Source organism: Rana temporaria, chromosome 4 (assembly GCF_905171775.1).
Source record: "Rana temporaria chromosome 4, aRanTem1.1, whole genome shotgun sequence".
NCBI classification, from domain to species: Eukaryota; Metazoa; Chordata; class Amphibia; order Anura; family Ranidae; genus Rana; species Rana temporaria.
This window is the reverse complement of record NC_053492.1, coordinates 418,556,917-418,573,014: the sequence shown is the minus strand read 5'-3', so window position 1 is coordinate 418,573,014 and position 16,098 is coordinate 418,556,917. Positions and strand designations below refer to the sequence as shown.

Sequence of the window (16,098 nt, the reverse complement as noted above, 5' to 3'; positions counted from 1 at the left end):
CATAACACCTAAATAATAAACTATTATCTACATACTACATACATATAATACCAGAATCGTTTTCATATTAAGTCATACTAGTGATTTATAATATATACTATATATAAAGACCAAGGGCCAGATTCACGTAGAAGAGCGGCGGCGTAACGTATCGTAGATACGTTACACCGCCGCAATTTTTCATCGCAAGTGCCTGATTCACCAAGCACTTGCGATGAAAACCTACGCCGGCGGCCTCCGGCGCAAGGCGGGCCAATTCAAATTCATTTAAATTAGGCGCGCTCCCACGCCGGACCTACCGCGCATGCTCCGTTTCCGAACTCCCGCCGTGCTTTGCGCGAAGTGACATCATTTTTTCGAACGGCGACGCGCGTAGTGTAATTCTGTATTCCCGGACGGCTTATGCAAACAACGTTATTTTTTAAATTTCGACGCGGGAACGACGGCCCTACTTTATACAGCAATACGATTGCTGTGTAAAGTTAAGGCACCAAAAAAAACGACTAACTTTGCGACGGGAAACTAGACTAGCGGCGACGTAGCAAACGCGAAAAAAACGTCGTGGATCGCCGTAACTCCTAATTTGCATACCCGACGCTGGTTTACGGCGGAAACTCCCCCCAGCGGCGGCCGCGGTATTGCATCTTAAGATCCGACAGTGTAAAACAATTACACCTGTCGGATCTTATGGCTATCTATGCGTAACTGATTCTATGAATCAGTCGCATAGATAGAACAACAGATACGACGGCGTATCAGGAGATACGCCGTCGTATCTGCTCTGTGAATCTGGCCCCAAATGCACTGTTTGGATAAAAATAGGGTATCTAAAAATTTCAGCTACAGTTTAAAGTGAACATGTGGTCAATTTAAAGGCATAGTTCACCTTTACTAAAAAACTGGGGTTTTCCGTAGATAAAAACAATGGGCTAGATTCAGAAAGACTTACGACGGGCGTATCAGTAGATACGCCGTCGTAAGTCCCAATCCGCGCCGTCGTATCTTTAAGCGTATGCTCAAATTGAGATACGCTTAAATGTTGCTAAGATACGACCGGCGTAAGTCTCCTACGCCGTCGTATCTTCGGGTGCATATTTACGCTGGCCGCTAGGTGGCGCTTCCGCTGATTTCCGCGTAGAACATGCAAATGAGCTAGATACGCCTATTCAGAAATGTACGTCCGCCCGGCGCATTGATTTACGTCGTTTACGTAAGGCTTTTTTCGGCGTAAAGTTACCCCTGCTATATGAGGCGTAGCCAATGTTAAGTATGGACGTCGGGACAACGTCAAATTTTCCGTTGTTTACGTTGTTTGCGAATAGGGATGTGCGTAAGTTACGTTCACGTCGAAAGCATTGACTATTTGCGATGTAATTTGGAGCATGCGCACTGGGATACGTTCATGGACGACGCATGCGCCGTTCGTTAGGAACGTCAATTATGTGGGGTCAAGGCTCATTTTAATACAACACGCCCACTGCCTGGACAATTTGAATTACGCTGCCGTAACTTAGAGCGCAAGTTCTTTCTGAATACAGGACCTGCCGCTCTAAGTTACGGCGGCGTTATGTATCTGAGATACGCTACGCCCGCCTAAAGATAGGCAGATCTTTCTGAATCTAGCCCAATCTGTGCAGCTTTGAACAAAGTTGAATAATGACCTTGCTGTAGGTGTAGGCCATTTACGTACCATATAAAGCCTGGCCGGAATACTCCCAAGATGTTGCTAAGGATGTTGCTAAGAGAGGCCTATCCATTGTTGTTCACCTTCACTATCACAGGAGTGAACTTTCTCTGGTTCAAACCCCTTTACAAGCGCTTTCTCTCCCCTAATGCAGTAGCTCTGAGCTCAGTGTTTGAGAGCTCATTCCTATGATAGTGGAGGTAAACAGTAATGTCTAGGCCAGTGATGGCGAACCTTGGCACCCCAGATGTTTTGGAACTACATTTCCCATGATGCTCAACTACACTGCAGAGTGCTGGGGCATCATGGGAAATGTAGTTCCAAAACATCTGGGGTGCCAAGGTTCGCCATCACTGGTCTAGGCCTTGCTTAGTAACATCCTTTTTCAGCCAGGCTTCATGAGGTATGTTAGTAGCCTACACCAGGAATATGCAAACGGTGGGCTTCTAGCTGTTGCATAACTACAAGTCCCATCACGCCTATCCCACTGAGTGTCATGCTTGTGGCTGTAAGGCCTCGTACAGACGGGCAAACATGTACGATGAAAACGGTCCGCCGGACCGTTTTCAGCGTACATGCCCGCCCGGAGATTTCTGTATGATGGCTGTACACACCATCATACAGAAATCCGCGCGTACACGATACGCGGCGACGGCGCGGCCTCGAAGTCATTCGACGCATGCGTGGGATGGCGACCGCTCGGACATGTACGGTAAGTCTGTACAGACGACCAAACATGTCCGACGGACAGGATTCCAGCGGGCATGTTTCTAAGCAAGTTTAGAAACATTTTCCCGCTCGAAAACGGTCTGGCGGGCAAATGTACGCTGGAATCCTGTCTGCTCGGCTGTACAGACGACCGAACATGTCTGCTGAAACTGGTCCGCGGACCAGTTTCAGCAAACATGTTCGGTCGTGTGTACGGGGCCTTAGAGTCTTGCTATGCCTCATGGGACTTGTAGTTCTGTAACAGCTGGAGGACCACAGTTTTCATATCCCTGGCCGACACCAATAGCAAGGGAATTGTTTGACTTTAGTCAAAGCTGCACAGTTTTCTTTTATCTACAGATGCACCTTAGCTGCATAAGTTGTTTTTTTGGTTAAGGTGAACTAACCCTTTAAGACAATTAAAATGGCAGAAGACTTGGAAAGCAATTGCATAGAGGCACACACAAAGAGTCATTGTAGTGAGCAGACCAAAAGTGAAGCATGGAAGATGGCAAAAGTTCAATTTTAGGAGTTGAAACTGGTATTTGATCATCAGGTTGCTCCAGATTTTGGAGCTCTTAGACCCCTTTCACACCGGAGGCATTTTTCAGGTGTTAAAGGGCTAAAAATAGCGCCTGTAAAAAGCCTCCCCTGCAGCCCCAGTGTGAAAGCCTGAGTGCTTTTACACTAGAGCGGTGCACTTGCAGGACGTTAGAAAAAGTCCTGCAAGCAGCATCTTTGGAGCGGCTTAGGAGCGGTTTATACACCGCTCCTCCACCGCCCCTGCCCATTAAAATTATTGGGCACTGCTGCCGATGCGCCTGCAAAGCGATTCGGCAGCGGCGCTTTTCGAGCACATTTAACCCTTTCTTCGGCGGCTAGCAGGGGTTAAAAGCTAATGCAGAGCAGTGCCAGTGTGAAAGGGGTCTTAGGGTGCTCTGCAAATAATGTACATGCAGGCACCTCTAGATATCTACTAGAGCATGGTTCTTCAAACTATGGCCCTCCAGTTGTTCAGGAACTACAATTCCCATCATGCCTAGTCATGTCTGTGAATGTCAGTGTGTTCCAATGCCTCATGGGATGTGTAGTTCTGCAACAGCTGGAGGGCCGTAGTTTGAGGATCCCAGTACTAGAGACTTAGTGGGACTAAAATTAATAACCATTGTTTTCTACATTGAAGATTCCAACCTGCCTGAGAATATTATGAAAATGTGTAAATAAGTTTCTAGGAGATGATTGCATTTCTACTGATGTTAGGTGTGACCAATAACCAGAGCTTTTTTTTCCAGAAAATGGGTGCAGGAACTCAACCACGACCCGTTCAGATTTCACAAACAGTAGAAGGGTCTTAAAGGGGCATTAAAGGGGAGTTCCAGCCATTTGTATGTTTATTAAAAGTCAGCAGCAACAAAAAGTGTAGCTGCTGGCTTTTAATAAACAGGCACTTACCTGCTCCAGCGCTCCAGCGACGCGCCGGCCGGGGCTCCGCTCCTCTCCCCCCCTCCCCGGCCGGCGTCTTCATTTTCAGTGTGGGCACCCGGCCGTGACAGCTTTCGGCTTCACGGCCGGGCACCCACTGCGCATGCGCAAGCGCGAGCGGCGCGGCACTGCGCATGCGCGAGCGGCGCGGCCCGGCGCCGCGCCGTGTAATTGGCCAGGAGATCGCCTAGGACCTGTGACGTGTCCTAGGCGATCGCCTACAGCAGCCACTTCCTGAAGGCGATTAAGCTTAGTCGCCTACAGGAAGGAGGAAGTGGGACAGGAAGTCCCACTCGTGCTGAAGCCCCCACTCCCCCCCCAAAAAAATTACATGCCAAATGTGGCATGTAAGGGGGAGAGGAGTGGGTTAAGAGGAAGTTCCAAATTTGGGTGGAACTCCTCTTTAAATACCAGAATTGCATTACATACAGAGTGCAGAGTTCAGGGGGTTACACACAGAGTGCAGAGCTGTTGCTTGTAAACACAGAAACCAGACTTCTGTGTTTACAAGTGATTGTGGTGATCAGGCACCAAAGGGTCTGAGCCAAAGGTGGTGGAACCGAGTTCCCCCAAGTTCCCCCTGAAAAAAAGCCCTGCCAATAACTATACATAACAAGCTGCCTCTGCCAACTAATAGGCACAGACTACCTAATGTACCCTCCCCTAAAGTTGAACACCTGGCAGACATAAATGAATGCAGCTCTGTATTTAACAATACATTAATAAATGTATTTTTTAATTAGTAGCTTTGTATTGTATTTGAGGATGTTGAGGGACTGTCCACAGCCCAGAGCACAGTGAAATGAAGAAAGCACTGGGGCCTGCAGGAGTGAGGAGTGAGGTAACTAATGCAGCTTCTGCCTCTACCCCCTGGACTCAAAGTGGAGGTTCACCCGAATTTACAACTTCTCCTTAAAAAATAGTGCTCGGGCTGTAGATTACAAGTTCGCAGTCTTAAAAATTTTAAAATCGATTAGATACCTTATTGCTGTGTCCACTTCCGGGTTTCATCTGTGCGGGACTGGGCGTGTCGCGATCGCCGCATTAAATCGTGGGATTCATGACGAGGAAATGTGACGTGCTGCATAAGAATTGAACAATTGGAACAATTGTGAATCTTGACTACATAGGAAATAAAGCCACCATTTTAACCACTTGATTACTGGGCACATATACCCCCCTCCTGCCCAGGTGAAATTTCAGCTTCCGGCACTGCGTCGCTTTAACTGACAATTGCGCGATCGTGCGACGTGGCCACCAAACTAAATTGACGTCCTTTTTTCCCCACAAATAGAGCTTTCTTTTGGTGGTATTTGATCACCTCTGCGGTTTTTATTTTTTGCGCTATAAACAAAAAAGAACGACAATTTAAAAAAAAAATACAATATTTTTTACCTGTTGCTATAATAAATATCCAAATAAAAAGAAAAAAAATATATTTCAGTCTAGGCCGATACGTATTCTTCTACATATTTTTGGTAAAAAAAAAAAAAAAAATCGCAATAAGGGACTGGTTTGCGAAAAAATTATAGCGCCTACAAAATAGGGGACAGAATTATTATGTTTTATTATTTTATTTTTTACTAGTAATGGCGGCGATCTGCGATTTTTATTGGGACTGCGACATTATGGCGGTACATCGGACACTTTTGACACATTTTTGGCACCATTCACATTTATACTGCGATCAGTGCTATAAATATGCACTAATTACTGTATAAATGTGACTGGCATTGAAGGGGTTAACACTAGGGGGTGAGGAAGGGGTTAAATGTGTACCCTGCATAGTGTTCTAACTGTGGGGCAAGGGGGGTGACTGGGGGAGGTGACCGATCTGTGTCTCTATGTACAAGGGACACAGATCGGTCTCCTCTCTTCCTGACAGGAGGCTGTCTCTGTGTGAGCCGCAATGAGAAATGATCTCATATGTTTACATATGAGATCACCTCTCATTGGCCGCACAGATCGCCTACCGAACGGCCACTCCGATTGGCCGTTCACGGCGATCTGTGATTGGCGGTGTCCAAGGGACACGGCCAGCACAGAGTTTCCCCGCTGCGCGCTCGGGAACGCGCGTGGGGAACGAGAAAAGGGGCGGACGTCAATCGATGTCCTGTTGGATTTTCAGGTCCACGCTGTAGCCGTCATTCGGCTATAGTGCGGGCCTCAGGTGGTTAAACTGTTTCAAATAACAGTTATTTTAACTGCCACAGTTGATAGTATGCTTATGTTGGCTCTCAACCAACCTTTCAAGCCCTCCAATGGCTGGTGTCCTTGCTGATCACATGTGCAGCACCACGGCGACTGCAAAGACTAAGGTGGTACCATACGCGGCTGTGTGATAGAAACAGGAACATCGAGTTCTGCTTTCCTGGAGAGGTAAGCAGAAATGGAATTCAGAGTTGCGAATAAATAGTGTTGTCACTAAGGCTGGGTTCACACTGGTTCGCACCACATCGGTTCGCACCACATTGCTGTGCAAATCACATGCGATGTCTGTGTGCGATGTGAATTCGGCCTAAAAACTGTCTGCCAAAATGGCGCAGGACCCTTTTTTTGGTCCACACTGGAATCGGATTGCATGGGTGTTCACACCTATGCGATCTGATTCCTGCACCATTTGATAGTTCACACTGCGATCTGCGAACCGCTCTGGGGGTGTCATTAACTTTACATTGACACCCGCAGCAGTTCCCAGATGTCAGTGTGAACCGCCAGTGAGTTACATGCAATGCGGGAACCCGCGCTACAGTCCTGCTGGTTCCTGCATCGCATATGTGTGAACCGGGGCTAAAGCTGGCCATACATGGATCAAAATTTGGCCAGTTCAGCAAGTACCAGCTGGATTTTGATCCATGCTTGGGCAGGGTGGTTGTACAGAAGTCAATCCACTGATCAACTATAGCTGGCAAGGCTGGTCATTGTATTCTGTCAATACAATAGCTTAGTGGGAGAATTCCCCCATCCACATCAAATGTGTGCATGAGGGAATCGAGTCAGTTTTTCAACCCGCTGATTGAACAAAAATAAAGATTATATATAGGCTGCTTAACTGTATAAAACGTGTAAAAATGAAGCAGATCCAAAAAGACCATTGCCATGTTGATTTTAACCCTGGTTCACACTGAAATTGTGCGACTTCACTTGAAATCACACAATTTTAAACTCGCATGTCAGTGTGACTTGGCTGACATCTGTGCACCTGAAAATTGCCAAAGGAAGTGCAGGAACTACTAGGTAAATTCACAAAGAGTTAGGCCGGCTTATCTACAGATAAGCCGACCTAACTCTGAATCTAAGCCGGCCTATGTTTAAGTGTATTCTGAAACAGAGATACACTTAAACATACCTAAGATAGGCTGGCTTGCGCCATTCTATCTTAGGTTGCAATGTTTCTTTTGGCCGCTAGATGGCGCTTCCATTGCGGCCGGCCTAGATTATGTAAATGAGGGGATACGCCAATTCCCGACGATTTACGAGCGTACGCTGGGCCTACACCGTCGAGTTACGTCGTTTCCGTACGCGATAGGCCGCCTTAAGTTATTCCACCTATGAGGTGGAATAACAATGTTAAGTATGGCCGCCGTTCCCGCCGCGAGGTTCGAATTTTTTACGTCGTTTGCGCAAGTCGATCGCGAATCGGGATTTACGTTGTTTACGTACGCGTCGTAATCAATAGGCCCGTACGGCCTACTTAGCCGCAATGCGCACTGGGAAATGTAGTCGGAAATGTCAAAAAACGTGAGGTCAAGCCTCATTTCAATACTACACGCCCCCCTCCCAGTCATTTGAATTAGGCGCGCTTACGCCCGCTCGTTTTAGGCTACGCCGCCGAAAATTTCAAGGTAAGTGGTTTGAGAATCACTTCTAACCTAAATAATTTAAGGCGGTGTAGCCTAAAAAGAGTAGGCTAGGCCGTCCTAATTTTAGGCACCCCTACGTGAATCTACCCATACTTTTTCAAATCGGTGCTGCACCGCCAAGTTGGTGTTGCACCAATTTAAACAGTTCCATTGCCGGCAATAGGTTCCAAATTGCATGACAACTCGCACCGATGTGAACGGCTTTATGTTAATTAACAGTTTTTCTAGATCATTCTACATGCTGTAAGTGTTTTTGGTCTTTCTAATTACTTTGATCAGGACAATGCCAAACAGAAAATGTGCCCACGGGGGTAAAGGAATATCCCTTAAAGCTGCTAAGAAAGCCATGCAGATTACAATTCATGGCAAGAAAAGGCTGGATCTATCTAAGAGGGGGATTTCCGTCTTTCCTCAATGCTTGTTGAAGCTTTTGGATGTGGTAGAGCTGGATCTCAGTGGGAATTTTATAAAGAATGTGCCTAAGTGGATACAGAAATTTCAAGATCTTCGCGTGTTGGACCTGCATAGCAATCAGATTGAGAAACTCCCAGAATCTATAGGGCAGCTTCGAAATCTACATGTCCTCAATGTTAGCGACAACAAACTCACAGAAAATGGTATCCAGCTGAACCAGCTAATGAAAATTTGTCAACGTAACCATATAAGATTACGCTATTGATGTTCCACCAACTGCAATATGTGCCCCTAAAGATCTTGAAGAGGTGGGCCTTTTTCACAACAAGCTTATTAAAGTGCCCCTGCCAAAAAGTCAAAACAAATGATTAATAAATATCAAATTGGCACTGTATAACAGAATACTAAAGTGTACAAAAGACTTGTCATTTTTCTATCATAACACCTAAATAATAAACTATTATGTACATACTACATACATATAACACCAGAATCGTTTTCATATTAAAGTGGAAGTAAACCCACCTATAATTTTCAGCCAAGGAAGCTGCCATCTTGGCCTATGTTTTATCTTCAACTGCCATTGTGCTGCACATGTGATCAGTTATGACACCAGCCATTGGATGGTTTGACAGTTTGGTTGAGAGCACAACCAATGGGACAGTTAGCAATCCCGGCATGCCGGAAATGTAACTGCTTTTTGAAACTGAAATCGATGGGTTTACTTCCGCTTTAAGTCATATTAGTGATTTATAATATATATATATATATATATATATATATATATATATATATATATATATATATATATATATATATATATATATATAAAGACCAGATGCATTTGGATAAAATAGAGAATCTAAAAATTTCAGCTGCATGATTAAACAAATGGAGGCAGGACTCAGAGCTAAAGTTTAACCACTTCATTACTGGGCACTTAAACCCCCTTCGCGCCCAGACCAATTTTCAGCTTTCAGCGCTGACGCATTTTGAATGACAATTGCGCGGTCATACAACACTGTACCCAAATTATATTTTTATAATTTTTTTCCCACAAATAGAGCTTTCTTTTGGTGGTATTTGATCATCTCTGCGATTTTTATTTTTTGCGCTATAAACAAAAAAAGACAGAACATTTTGAAAAAAAACACAATTTTTTTAACTTTTTGTTATAATAATATCCCAATTATATTTTTATTTGTTTATATTTTTTTCCTCGGTTTAGGCCGATACGTATTCTTCTACATATTGTTGTTAAAAAAATATGTTGATTGGTTTGCGCAAAAGTTATAGCGCCTACAAAATAGGGGATAGATTTATGATTTATTTTTTACTAGTAATGGCGGCGATCTGCGATTTTTTTTGTCAGGCCTGTGATATTGCGACGGACATATCGGACACTTTTGACACAATATTGGGACCATTCACATTTATACAGCGATCAGTGCTATAAAAATGCACTAATTACTGTATAAATGTGACTGGCAGTGAAGGGGTTAACACTAGGGGTGAGGAAGGGGTTAAATGTATTCCCTGGGTGTGTTCTAACTGTGTGGGGGGAGGGGACTGACTGGGGGAGGTGACCGATGCTGAGTCCCTATGTACAAGGGACACAGATCGGTCTCCTCTCTCCCTGACAGGACGTGGAGCTCTGTGTTTACACACAGAGCTCCACGTCCCTGCTGTCATCGCCGATCGCGGGTACCTGGCGGACATCGCGGCCGCCAGGCACACGCATTGGCTCCTCGGCGATGTGCCGGGCACAGTGTATACCCGCTGCGTGCCCCCAGCAGCGCGCGCGGGTAATGCACATAAAAGGACGTCCACCCGGCACTTGAGAGCCGCGCTGTGGACGTCTTTCCTCTATAGCGCGGCTCTCAAGTGGTTAAAGTGAACATGTGGTCAATTTAAAGGCATAGTTCCCCTTTACAAAAAAATGGGGGTTTCTGTAGATAAACACAATCTGTGCAGCTTTGACCAAAGTTGAATAATGACCTTGCTGTAGGTCATTTACGTACCTCATGAAGCCTGGCCGGAATACTCCCAAGATGTTGCTAAGGATGTTGCTAAGAGAGGCCTATCCATTGTTGTTCACCTTCACTATCACAGGAGTGAACTTTCTCTAATTCAAACCCCTTCACATGCGCTTTCTCTCCCCTAATGCAGTAGCTCTGAGCATCTCTTAGCAACATCCTTTTTCAGTCAGGCTTCATGAGGTATGTAAGTAGCCTACTACATCAATAGCAAGGATATTATTCAACTTTAGTCAAAGCTGCATGGTTTGTTTTTATCTACAGATGCGCCTTAGCTGCATATGCTGTTAACTAGCTGTGAACTAACCTTTTAAGACAATTAAAATGACAGTGTTTGCCTCAAATTGTGTGTGCCTCAAATTACATAGAGGCACACACAGAGTTCATCATTGCAGCAGCTTCAAGCGGAGTTCCGGACACAATTTCACTTTTTAAATATAAATACCCCTGTAATACACAAGCTTAATGTATTCTAGTAAAGTTAGTCTGTAAACTAAGGTCCGTTTTGTTAGGTTGTTACAGCATTTAGACACTTTATAAAATAGAAATTGACTGGGGCCATCTTAAGTGTGGGCATCATGAAGCCAGACTGTATGACTTCCTGGATTTCAGCCTTGCAGATCTCGCACATGCTCAGTGCTGCACAAGCAATGTAATAGTTTTCAGATCAGGTTTCAGCACCTATACTGTCCAAGTCACATGATTCTTTGAGACTGGGGAGTGCACAGACTCCTGGAAAGTTACACCCACTACATTCCCAGGAGTCTGCGCGGTGAAGCTTAAGCACCTAGGTGCAAGAAGAGGGAAGATTAACTATTCTGCCTAGCAACAACACTTTGAATGCATCTAAAAAAAAAAAAAAATTTCTAAAAGGACTAATGACATTTTTTTAAAACTACTGATGTAATGTTATATTTATGGGTGGAACTCCACTTTAACTAACTGACCAAAAGTGAAGCATGGAAAGTGATAAAAGATGAGCCAAAAATAAATTTTTAGGAGCTGAAGTTGGTATTTGTTTATCAGGATTCTCCAGATTTTGGCACTATTAGGGTGCTCTGAAAAATATGTACATGCCTGCACCCCTAGATATCTACTGGAGCCTTAGTAGGACTAAAATAACCATTAGTAACTTTAATAACAATAGAAATGTATTATTTATTATTGTATTTATACAATATTTTGCTACATTTTATGTCATAGGTGTTATGCAAAGTGATATAAGGAAGAAAAAAAAGGCATGCAATATTTGGCACTGAAAGCAGTACTCCCTAGTAGGGATGAGCTCCGGCGTGTTCGCATAGTCCACGTGCAGAGCCCGTCAGGAATTCTGCACGGCGCTGCGCTAATCACAGGCAGGGAGACATTGTCCCGATGCTCGGCTGCAGAGATCGGGAAATGTCTCCCTGCCTGTGGTTAGCGCAGCGCCGTGCAGAGTTCCTGGGGGGCTCTGCATGTGGACTGTGCAAAAACGCCGGAGCTCATCCCTACTCCCTAGTACTAGGGAGGCAGGGCACTGTAGTTTTTCTTTTTTGTGCTTAGAGTTGGACTTTAAGCATACAACACTTTCATTTTCTTGTACAAAGAGTTTTATTGAAAAGGTACATCAATAAACAAAAAAGAATACAAAAGAGAAAAAAAAACAGTGGTGGACACACCATAAGCTATCAAACATCAGAACAGATAGTCCATAGACCTGAGATCAATCCGGCTTCTAGGGATCCAAAGCGAATCCAGAAGACCGGCAATAGAATGTCCTCAACACAGGTAAGCATACAACACTTTCAATGCATGTTGTAGCTGTGTATATATGTACTGTACTGTATACATGTAGACAGGTTCTGCTTGTTTAGCTGCAGCTGCTACACTGTAAATTGAGGATCAGCATTTCAGGGCAGAGGAGTGAGACTGTGATTATAAACTCACTCACTTCCTTATTTGGGAAGTAAATAAAGCAGTCTCAGGCCTCGTACACACGACAGAGTTTCTCGGCAGAATTCGGCGAGAAACTCGGTCAGAGCCGGATTCTGCCGAGAAACTCTGTCGTCTGTACACTTTTGGCCCGATGGAGCCGCCGAGGAACTCGTCGAGAAAATAGAGAACATGTTCTCTATTTTCTCGTTGTTCTATGGGAGAAGGCGGCCCGCCAAGCTCCTCTGGGGCTTCATCCCTGAACTCGACGAGGAACTCGATGTGTTTGGCACGTCGAGTACCTCTGTCGTGTGTACGAGGCCTCACACATCAGTGAAATAAGAGAGAAGCTAAGATACCTCCTTCATCTGGTTCCTGTTGCACAAGGGATTCCACTTAACCACTTAAGCCCCAGACCATTTTGCAGCTAAAGGACCAGGCCACTTTTTGCGATTCAGCATTGTGTCACTTAAACTGACAATTGCGCGGTCATGCGACATGGCTCCCAAAAAAATGTACGTCCTTTTTTTCCCACAAATAGAGCTTTCCTTTGGTAGTATTTGATCACCTTTTATTTTTTGCGCTATAAACAAAATAGAGTGACAATTTAAAAAAAATTCAATATTTTTTTACTTTTTGCTATAATAAATATCCCCCAAAAATATATATAAAAACGTTTTTTTCCTCAGTTTAGGCCGATACGTATTCTTCTACATATTTTTGGTAAAAAAAAGCACAATAAGCGTTTATTGATTGGTTTGTGCAAAAGTTATAGCGTTTACAAAATAGGGGATAGTTTTATGGCATTTTTATTAATTGTTTTTTTTACTAGTGATGGCGACGATCAGTATTTTTTTTTTCATGACTGCGACATTATGGCGGACACATCAGACACTTTTGACACATTTTTGGAACCATTGTCATTTTCACAGTAATCAGTGCTATAAAAATGCACTGTTTACTGTGAAAATGACACTGGCAGTGAAGGGGTTAACCACTAGGTGGCGCTGTAGGGTTTAAGTGTTCCCTGCATAGTGTTTCTTACTGTAGGGGGATGGGCTCTGTCACATGACACTGATCTCCGCTCGGAGTACACGGAGCCGAGATCAGTGTCATTGTCACTAGTCAGTCACTAGTCAGTAATTGGGAGACGCTTGTTTACACAAGCATCTCCTTACTCTATACCTCCGTGAGACGATCTGCGGTCTGACTCACAGGGATGGCGGCAGGGTCGCAAGCGTGCTGCAGGCGGTGCGCGACCACACGGACAGGCATTTAACCACTTCCAGACCGCTGTACGACTATATACGGCCTAACTTTAAAGATACATTTCTCTGTAACAGCAGCAGCTGCTGCCACAACCGAGGTATCTATCTTTACTGTCAGCGGTTCTGGTAACGATAACGGCGGTCTCCGCGGCGGATTCGCCGCGAGATCGCCGTTATTGGTGGCGGGAGAGGGCCCCCCCCCTCCCGCCGCTCTCCCGCGCCCTCCGCCGCTTACCGGAGCCGTCGGTAGCGGCGGAGGAGATCGCGACCGTTCGGGAGCTGAGCGGGGACGAGACTGAAGGAAAAATCTCCTTCGCCCGTCCCCATAGCTCGGCTGGGCGGAAGTGACGTCAAAACGTCAGTCCCGCCCAGCCTCTTAAAGAAACATTTTTTTTTTTTGTCATTTGAAAAAATGACATTTTCCAATTTTTTTTTTTTTTTTTTCATTTTAGTCTAAATATGAGATCTGAGGTCTTTTTGACCCCAGATCTCATATTTAAGAGGACCTGTCATGCTTTTTTCTATTACAAGGGATGTTTACATTCCTTGTAATAGGAATAAAAGTGATCATTTTTTTTTTTTCCAGTGTAAAAAATAATAAAATAAATAAAAATAAATAAGAAAAAAAAAAAAAAAAATTTTTTAAAGCGCCCCGTCCCGACGAGCTTGTGCGCAGAAGCGAACGCATATGTGAGTAGCGCCCGCATATGAAAACGGTGTTCAAACGACACAAGTGAGGTATCGCCGCGATCGTTAGAGCGAGAGCAATAATTATAGCCCTAGGCCTACTCTGTAACTCAAAAAATGCAACCTATAGAATTTTTTAAACGTCGCCTATATAGATTTTTAAGGGTAAAAGTTTGACGCCATGCCACGAGCGGGCGCAATTTGTAAGCGTGACATGTTGGGTACCATTTTACTTGGCGTAACATTATCTTTCACAATATATAAAAAAATTGGGCCAAATTTATTGTGGTGTTATTTTTTAATTAAAAAAAGTGATTTTTTTCCAAAAAAAGTGCGCTTGTAGGACCGCTGCGCAAATATGGTGTGACAAAAAGTATTGCAATGATCGCCATTTTATTCTCTAGGGTATTAGAAAAAAATAAATATATAATGTTTGTGGGTTTTAAGTAATTTTCTAGCAAAAAAAACTGTTTTAGTCTTGTAAACACCAAATCTGAAAAACACCCAAAGTAGAGAAGTGGTTAAAGGGGACGTACAGGTACGTTCATATGCCTGTCCGTGCCATTCTGCCGACGTATATGTGCAGGAGGCGGTCCTTAAGCGGTTAAGGAACCAAGCCTCCAGCAACCAGCCCATTCATAAACTGCATAATTGTGGTATTCTTTATACATTATCGTCCTTTGCCATTAAGTGGCTTGCCTTTGAAACCCATTTCAACATTTGCTGTAATGTAGTGCCCCTGCTAAATTTAGTTTTTTGGCTCTGTCGTACCCAGTAGTGTATTTAGGTTTTGTGCTGCCCTAGGCCTGAGTAAACTCGTGCACTCCCTAATTTAGATATGACCCACCCCTTCCTGTTAAGGCCACACCCCTTGCTGTTTAAGACCAGCCCTACAATCTTCAAGTGGGGACACTGGTTCTTAGGGCCTGGGGGGAATGGATTCCCTTAATTTGCATAAATTTCCTCTCACTTCCTGATTGGCTATGGGGCAGGAAGTAAAGAGAAATATCTGCAATGGGACAGGGATGGTAAAAAATAAACTGACAGGGGCTATAACCCTCCCTTACTCTATCCAAAATGAAAAAAAAAAGTGTTGCCTATAGTTCTACTTTAAGCACAAATTTCGGATAAATTTATGGAGAGGACTAAGAAGATATAACCATGCCAATGGTGCAGCAGAAAACATATAGCACAGTGAGGAAAAATTGTGATTCAGAATGATAGGACAGTCAAAAAATAGAAGCAGCGCCCCCCCCCCCCCCACCACAGTTGCAGAATGCCGCCCGCATACTGGAAGCAGTGCGGCTGTTTTATGGGGTCGCTAGACTAATTTGCCTTTCAGCCCAGTCCGCCCCATAAGACTGTCGCTAAACTAACAGTGTAGCGCAAGTCGGCGGGGACTCTTTCCGAGCTGCCCCCCTGCAAAGTGCTTCCCTAGGCCTGGGCCTTGTTGGTCTACGCAAGGATACAGCTTTGGCTGTACCCAGCTGAGCAGAAATGTATTTATTTCTGGGGTCAGGTCTATCCCTAAGCTTAATGGTTGATTGCTCCTGCCTGCCTCTGGAACAAGCTTCCAGAAATATGAGGCGTAGGGGGGGGTTAGTCACTGGGTTATGAATATTTATCTGACCTCAGGCAATCCCTGGGAGGGAGACCCAGAAGGTGTGGCTGGGGAGAAGATAAAGGTTTGGAAGGGTAAGATCAGAGCCTGTGTTTTACAGGTAGAACTGTTGGGCTTCAGCATGTGTGTGGCTGAGGGTCTTGGAAGAACTTGATGGAAGACATTACCTGTGGAAGCTGGGCTAGAGATGGAATTCTTTCATTGGAGAGTGTTGCAATTAAGCTGGTTGGGGAGTTGCGTCTGGACATTGTAAGTAGAACCATTAGCCTACAGCTCCAGGTGTGCATGTACATTTAGGGTTAGAAGTCTGACATTCTCTCTCTCCACAGTCCTCCCAGACTGATTACTCACCAGACCACCCGGCTTACTTCTAAGGAGACCTCCTGGAAGTGCTGATCTGCTCCCACTGTTCTTTCCTTGCTCC

At 44.6% G+C, this 16,098-nt stretch overlaps 1 long non-coding RNA gene across 1 annotated transcript; it reads left to right on the top strand.

Annotated features, from left to right (window-relative positions):
* The first annotated feature begins 6,129 nt into the window (after positions 1-6,129).
* Positions 6,130-8,555, top strand: LOC120935451. Its single transcript, XR_005748495.1, has 2 exons — positions 6,130-6,253; positions 8,017-8,555. It is a non-coding gene; the product is annotated as an uncharacterized LOC120935451 (long non-coding RNA).
* Positions 8,556-16,098: the final 7,543 nt, after the last annotated feature.